This window comes from Chionomys nivalis, chromosome X, assembly GCF_950005125.1.
Source record: "Chionomys nivalis chromosome X, mChiNiv1.1, whole genome shotgun sequence".
Lineage (NCBI taxonomy): Eukaryota > Metazoa > Chordata > Mammalia > Rodentia > Cricetidae > Chionomys > Chionomys nivalis.
The window spans coordinates 50,685,075-50,692,147 of NC_080112.1; the positions used below are offsets into that span (position 1 = coordinate 50,685,075).

General features: G+C 33.6%; 1 pseudogene; it reads left to right on the forward strand.

Annotated features, from left to right (window-relative positions):
- Positions 1 to 900: 900 nt before the first annotated feature.
- Positions 901 to 1,183, forward strand: LOC130868371 (cytochrome c oxidase subunit NDUFA4-like; annotated as a pseudogene).
- Positions 1,184 to 7,073: the final 5,890 nt, after the last annotated feature.

A 7,073-nucleotide genomic window follows, 5' to 3' on the forward strand; every position in this document is an offset into this window, starting at 1 on the left:
TTGTATTCATAATAAATAAATAAAATATTAAAAAAAACAATACAGTTCTTTCAGAATTTTAGACAATTTATTTCAGGCTACCCCCTTCTCTATCCACTCATGTTGTGTACTATTTTCAGTTAAACTTAGTGACTTTAAATGGTTTTACCTAAGGTTATACCTTAATAAAATCTTTTTAAATATAAGTTGGTCAGTTTTTTGTCAACTTGACAAAAGTTTGGATCATTTATAAGAGGGAACATTAATTGAGAAAATTTTCCAACCAGATAAACCAGTGGACAAGCCTGTAGTATATTTTCTTGACTGGTGATTGATTTGGGAAGACCTAGCTCACTGTGGGTAGTGCCATGCTTCAGCCTTTTGTTCAAGGTGCTATAAGAAAGCAGGGTGATGAAGGTATAAGAAGCAGTCCAGTAAGCAGCACGCCTTCATATCATCTACACCAGTTCTTGTCTTGAGTGCTTGCTTTGACTTCCTGGGACTACTGGCTACAAACTATAAGGGGAAATAAACCCTTTCCTCCCCAAATTGCTTTTGGTCAGGGCGTTGCACAGCAACAGAAATTCTAAGCAAGACACACTGCTTATAGAAATCATGTGCTGAGGTTTAGATTTTCTCTAGTATTTTGTGTGTAGTCAATAAAAAATAAACTTTGCTGTTAAAGAAAAATAAAATTTAATATTTTAAATGATGTAATTGTGTAGTTTATTCATAATTTTAAAAGGAAATTTTAAAATATGTCTTGTGATATACCTATAAAGAATGAAAAATATATTAAGAATTATTTTCTGATTCTGTGGTATTGTATATCCAAAAACTCAGCTTGGTTGTACAAGGTGCTCAGTATCTTATCCTGAGTGTGTTTTCATATGTCTGTGAATATAGGCCTCTGCTACAAACATGCTGCGCTTGATAACTGTTCAGGCTAAAAAGTATCCATGCTTGATTCTCCTCTTCATGTTTATTGGAGCACGAAAAACTGGGGCAGAAAGGTATGTGATGTGTCTGGTTTTGTTCAAGCCAGATGTCAGATGAGATAGGAAGAATAACCCAGAACCTTGAAAAAATGGGCCCCAATGAGTAATATAAGCTTTACTTTGTTATTCTGGAGAAGGAGAAACTGGAAATAGAAGGTACAAAATTCTTAACCACATGTTTCATCATAAAGCTGATTATCATATAGGTCTTTCAGAAACCACCCATATAATTTACCACTTAACCTGCAAATACTTTTTCAATGAATGAAAAAAGTTGTGTTGATATTTTGGAGATTATTATGCTGATCTATAATTTCAAAAACTTGAAAAAAGAAGTATATTCTGTACATGAACAAGAAAAATTTGTGACATTTAAGTTAAATTTTCCATAGCTTTGCTTTCAAACTGAGAATGTCTTGAAGTTGATCACTCCCCATTCATATATCACAAATGCACACACACACACACAACAAAATATTGTAAGCAAGCTCTTGTGAAAAATAATTTTCTAGAAAACACCTGTTAAATTGGGTGTGGGTGGAATATAGCTGTTGAACTGTTGAGGAAGGTCATTCTTGGATGCACAATGAATTAGGAGTACAGATCTTAGCACTAACAAAACAAACCGTTAAGTGAGAAGATACTGTTCTTATTTTTAAGGCTCAGATATTCATTTCCTTTAAGATTTGTATGAACTGGCATACTTTTTAATTGTCTAGGAGAGAACAAAATGAACTGTCTTCATAATATATGAGTTAAGTATGTAGATAAAGACTTTCTACTTCATTGTTCTGCTCTTAATATCTATAACAGTACATGTCTGTATGAGGCAGTAATTATGAATGTAAGTGAAATGTTCAGAATGGCAAAAATTGTTTTGTCATTCATTTGTTGAATATGTCTAATTTATCATCAAAGAACGTGAAATATATCATTTCAGATCTTCCTGAAAATAATTCTTTTACCACAACAAACAATGTCAAAATTATGATAATTGAAAGGAACTATAACGACTTTTCAATTTCATCTTTTAGCTAGGTCAGAATGGAGAGTTGGCCTAATAGTTTAGAGTTACTTTTCCTTGAGTTAGATTCATAGCATACATAAGATGGCTCACAACCATTGCAACTCTAGTTCCAAGGGTTGCAATACCTTCATCTGACATCTGTAGGCACCACATGCATGTACTGCACAGATACACATAAAATAAATTTAATAATTTATATATTATTATAAATACAATATAAGATAAAACAAAAACTGATATGAGAATTGGATACAACAAACAGAAAGAGCCCAAGAGATGTCATAAGAAATAAAACTGCAGTTAGCTTACCTGTTCCACTGGATGGAGTGGCCTGTGGAATCCCAGTAGACTGAAATCTAATGTTTTTCCTAGATACATAATGTAGTTATTTTTCTTAAAATATAATATAATAATCATTAAGTTAGCATTTGCATATTTGATGTTATAACCAATATGTTGAAATATGTTGAAAACAAACAGGTGCCTTGGTTACTCAAATATTACATCACTGTTAGAGAATTAAATACCTTCAGATTTTGCTATCCAAGGATGATTTCAGAGTCAATTTCTTATGAACATTGAGAGATTACTGCAGGTGCAAAAATGTGAATGGATATGTTATCATTAAGCTATGCTTAAGGTTTGTAATGATAGAGTATATGACAATACTCTAGGCAACAGAATATCAGGTTTTCATGTCATCTCATTTTCTCTCACTTACCAAGGTCACTATCTTAAAGAGATACATTGTTTTTTTAATTCATTGTATATTTGATATTCACTTAAATCTTAAAACTATTTTATTTATGCTCTCATCCATCAATAGGTAATTTGCCATATACTTTGTTGGGAAAATGGGAATGTATTCATATTTTACTTTATTTTTTATTTTCATTTGGTTTCATTTCATTTTTTTTTTAATTTTTAGGCAGAGTACCTTTATGCATCCCTGGCTGTCTTGGAACTCTGTATGTGGAACAGATTGACCTTGAACTTACAACGTTCTACCTGCCTTTTCCTCCTGAATCTTAGGTTTAAAGATGTGTATTAATTATTATTATTATCTTATTGAAATCTTACATACCAATCCCAGTTCCCACTTTTTCCTCTATTCCTGCTCCTTCCACCTCCCCTGACCAACCAGACCCACCATCCATTCTACAGAGAGGGTAAGGTCTCCCATGGAGGAATCAACAAAGTCTAGCTCATAGCTTTGAGGCAGGATTAAAGAGTTCTCCATTATATGTTCCCTGAGGCAGGACCACTGGGGTTTCCCAGTGGCCCCATAGTCTGTCACAGCCAAACACATATCAACCACATTCAGAGGGCCTAGTTTGGTCCTCTGCAGGTTCCCCCACTGTCAGTCCAGTGTCAGTGAGCTCTCATTAGCTCACCATAAGCTATTTCAGTGGGTATCCCCATCATGGTCTTGACACGTTTGCCCATATTTTGGTGCCTCCCTCTCTTCAACTGGACTTTTTCAGCCCAGTATTTCACTGTGGATCTCTGCATTTGGCATTCTAATTAACATATTTCACTGTGGCTTAATTTCCATTTCCTTCTTAATTAATGAATGTCACCATTTTTGCTGTTGGGTATTTATAATATTTTTAAATTTATGGGTAACCTCTACATTGTTAATGTCATTAGAATAATAGAAAACATATATCATATAGGTTATAGCTCAGGAAATTTTAAGAAATAAAATCAAGTGATATTAACTACAATCATATAATAACAAAAATATATATTATGTTAATCCAAGGACCCCCCGAATCTGTTTGTGTGAGTTGTATTTTCTCAATGAGCTGTTTATGAGGTGTGTTTTTATCAATATATTGTTTAAATTGGCTTTTTCAATAAAGTGTGGAAAGTCTACATTCCTGATACTAGGACCAGCAGCACATACTTTAAGAATATTTCTGCTTCTCAACTCAAAATATTTCTAGGCATAGTGAAATTGTATAGTCTACCTTTTTCTATTGAAAGATGAGAAAACATTTTCAAACTAGTTTCAATAAGCATCAGCATATTCCCTTGTCCTGATTGAAAACTTCTTCTTTCAATACTTCTCTTATTTCAACTTTAAATAATAGGTAATTACCTTCTTGGATTGAGAGTTACAATAAGTATGTTAGGTATCTTTTGTACTTTGTAACATTTTTACAAATTTTTCTCTGAAATTTTGTCTAGAACATGATAATATTAATAGTTCCCCATTACTTACAGCATGATGTGGGATTCCCTTCTCTATACTATGATTACCATTAATAGCAGGGCAGAACTTATAGCGAGGCAGAATTATAGCAGGGCAGGGTAGACTAGGAAGATGGAACTGAATACAGGGAGAAATAAGGGCAGAGTTAAAAAGAAGCCATGGAGCCACTGGAGACAGACACTGGGAACTTTACCTGGTAAGCCACAGCAACATGACAATGTACATATTAATAGAAATGGGTTAAATTAATATAAGAGTTAGCAAATAAGAAGCAAGAGCTAATGGACCAAGCAGTGATCTAACTAATACAGTTTCTGTTTGGTTATTTTGGTTCTAGGAGGCTTGGACTAGTAAGAGGCCCCCTACTTACTACAAAAACAAATTCAGCTAATTCTACAATCTCAGTCCTTGTTATCTAATACTAATCTTAAGGAAATGTTCTTATTTAAGCATCATTCAGATATTAGGCATTGTGTATAATTCTGAATAGAAGAACAATTCTTTTTTTGAAATAAAACAATAACTGGAGGGAGAAAAGCCTGTCTACATCTGTTTATTTAATCTTAAATCATTTATTTACCCTTGGTACACAATGCAGAAGTTTAAGTATCCTTGTAAGTTTATAGTTACAATGTTGTACATATCCAAGACTAGAAGTAGCTCTCCACAAACTTACAGCAAGGCTCAGTATCAGAAGGCAATACCTGCACAACTCATCGAATATGGAGAACTGATGCCTACATAGAGCATTCATTCCTACATGGTAGAGCCTTTGGTTAAGTAAGGTACTCTAATGAATACCATAGGAGAAATGTGAGTACCACCATAACCACCAACTCTTTATTCTACAGTGGTATACTTCTGGGAATAAATGCTAGTGCAATTGTCAAACACAGATTGTGGGAGTATCCAACAAATTTCTTATTTTACTGAAGACCCACTTTAAGAAATAAAATATGTATGAGGTATTACTTAGTGATCCAGAACCTGTGACTATATATCCCAGGGATCTAAGGTAAAACCAAATACTGATGTTCTAAAAATGTAGAAATAAAATAACTAGATTCTAATGACATTCTGCTATAGTTTTTTACAACCATCATCAGAGAAGTTTCCTCCTGCAGCAGACAGAAACAAATACAGAGACCCAAAATCAGACATTGTGCAGAGAATGAGCAATCATGGAATGAAGTCATATCCTTAAATGTGAGGTCCCCATTACATTTTTCTCCCCAGGACTCAGGGAAACCTGGTAGATAAAGTGGAAAGACTGTAAGAGCCAGCAAGTATGGAGGATACCAGGAAGGAAGGCACTCTAAACCAACAGGAGACAGATGCATATAAACTCACAGAAAGTGAGGCAGTTATGCACAGGACCTGCAGAGGTCTGCACCAGATAATGTTCTACAGCTGAAAGACACATTCTCCTGTTATTAACCCAGAAGTTATCTCCATTTGATAACCATTTGCAATTGAATATTTAGTTTTCTCCAGTGGAGTCTCACTGGGGAAACAAACTAGTTTTAAGGATTAGGCTGTATCCATGACTATATATATATATATATATATATATATATATATATATATATATATATATTATACACACACATTCAGATTGCCATCTTGTGTTATGCCATCTACATTGTGTGTGTATACATTAAGACTGTCTTCTAGTGTTTTTCCATAATATATATATATATATATATATATATATATATATATATATACACACACACACACACACACATATATGCACACACATTCAGATTGTACAGGTCCTCTGTGTATATATAATGACTTCAAGTTCAATGCTTTTATGAGATTCTTGAGTGTGTGAATAACTTTTCTGATTCTATAACTGTGTCATGTGTACCTTTTCTGGGCTTTCTCCTTCTCTTTGTTTGTTTTGCCCTATTCTGATATATCAGACCTTTCAGTTTTTAATCTTATTTTATTTTGATATTATTCCTTATTAGTTTGTTTTTTAATGGGAGTAAGAAAAAGCATGGATCTGGATGATGGTGAGGGTGAGGAGCCACTGGGGGAAGTAGAGAAAGGAAATATTATAATAAGGATATGCTATATGAGAAAAAGTGTATTTTCTATCAAATGACAGGTCAGGCCTAAACTGGCTTTGGATATATGATCAACAATCTAAATTAACCTCCATAAAAATGACTTATGTTTATTAATAATTGAGCATTCACATTTTGAAATCAGATGCATAACTGGAAGGAACATGCATGGCAGCAAATATGTAGATGTCTTAATCTGTCAATCAAAATAGTGAACCATCCAAACTATGTCCTCTAGTAACCAGATCCTCATTTCTTTAGAGTCTCAAAATATGGGATGCCAGACTACCTCCTCTGTCTTTAAGCATTTGTTGCCTGTTGTTGCCAATGTGAATCATATTTACCTTACTTTCTGTGAGTTAACTCCATGGAATTGGAATTTTCATCATTTTACAGTTCCCTTTAAGAGAAATAAGTATTTTTTTGTGTGTCACAAAATTATGGAAATAAGAAATGTTGATTAATGAAACAGAATCAAAGGCTGAGACATAAATCCATACACCTATGGATATCTCACTTCATAAAGACGCTGGAAAGACACAATGGAAAAAAATAAAGCATCTTTAACAAATGATGCTGGTCTAACTGAATGTCAACATGTGAAATTATGGAAATTTGTCCCTACTTATCACCCTGTATAAAACTTAAGTCTAAGTGAATCAAATACTTCAACATTAAACCAGATACACTTAACCTGATAGAAGAGAAAATGGGGATAGCCTTGAATGCATCAGGACAAAAGGTAATTTCTTAAACAGAAGTTTGATATTACAGGA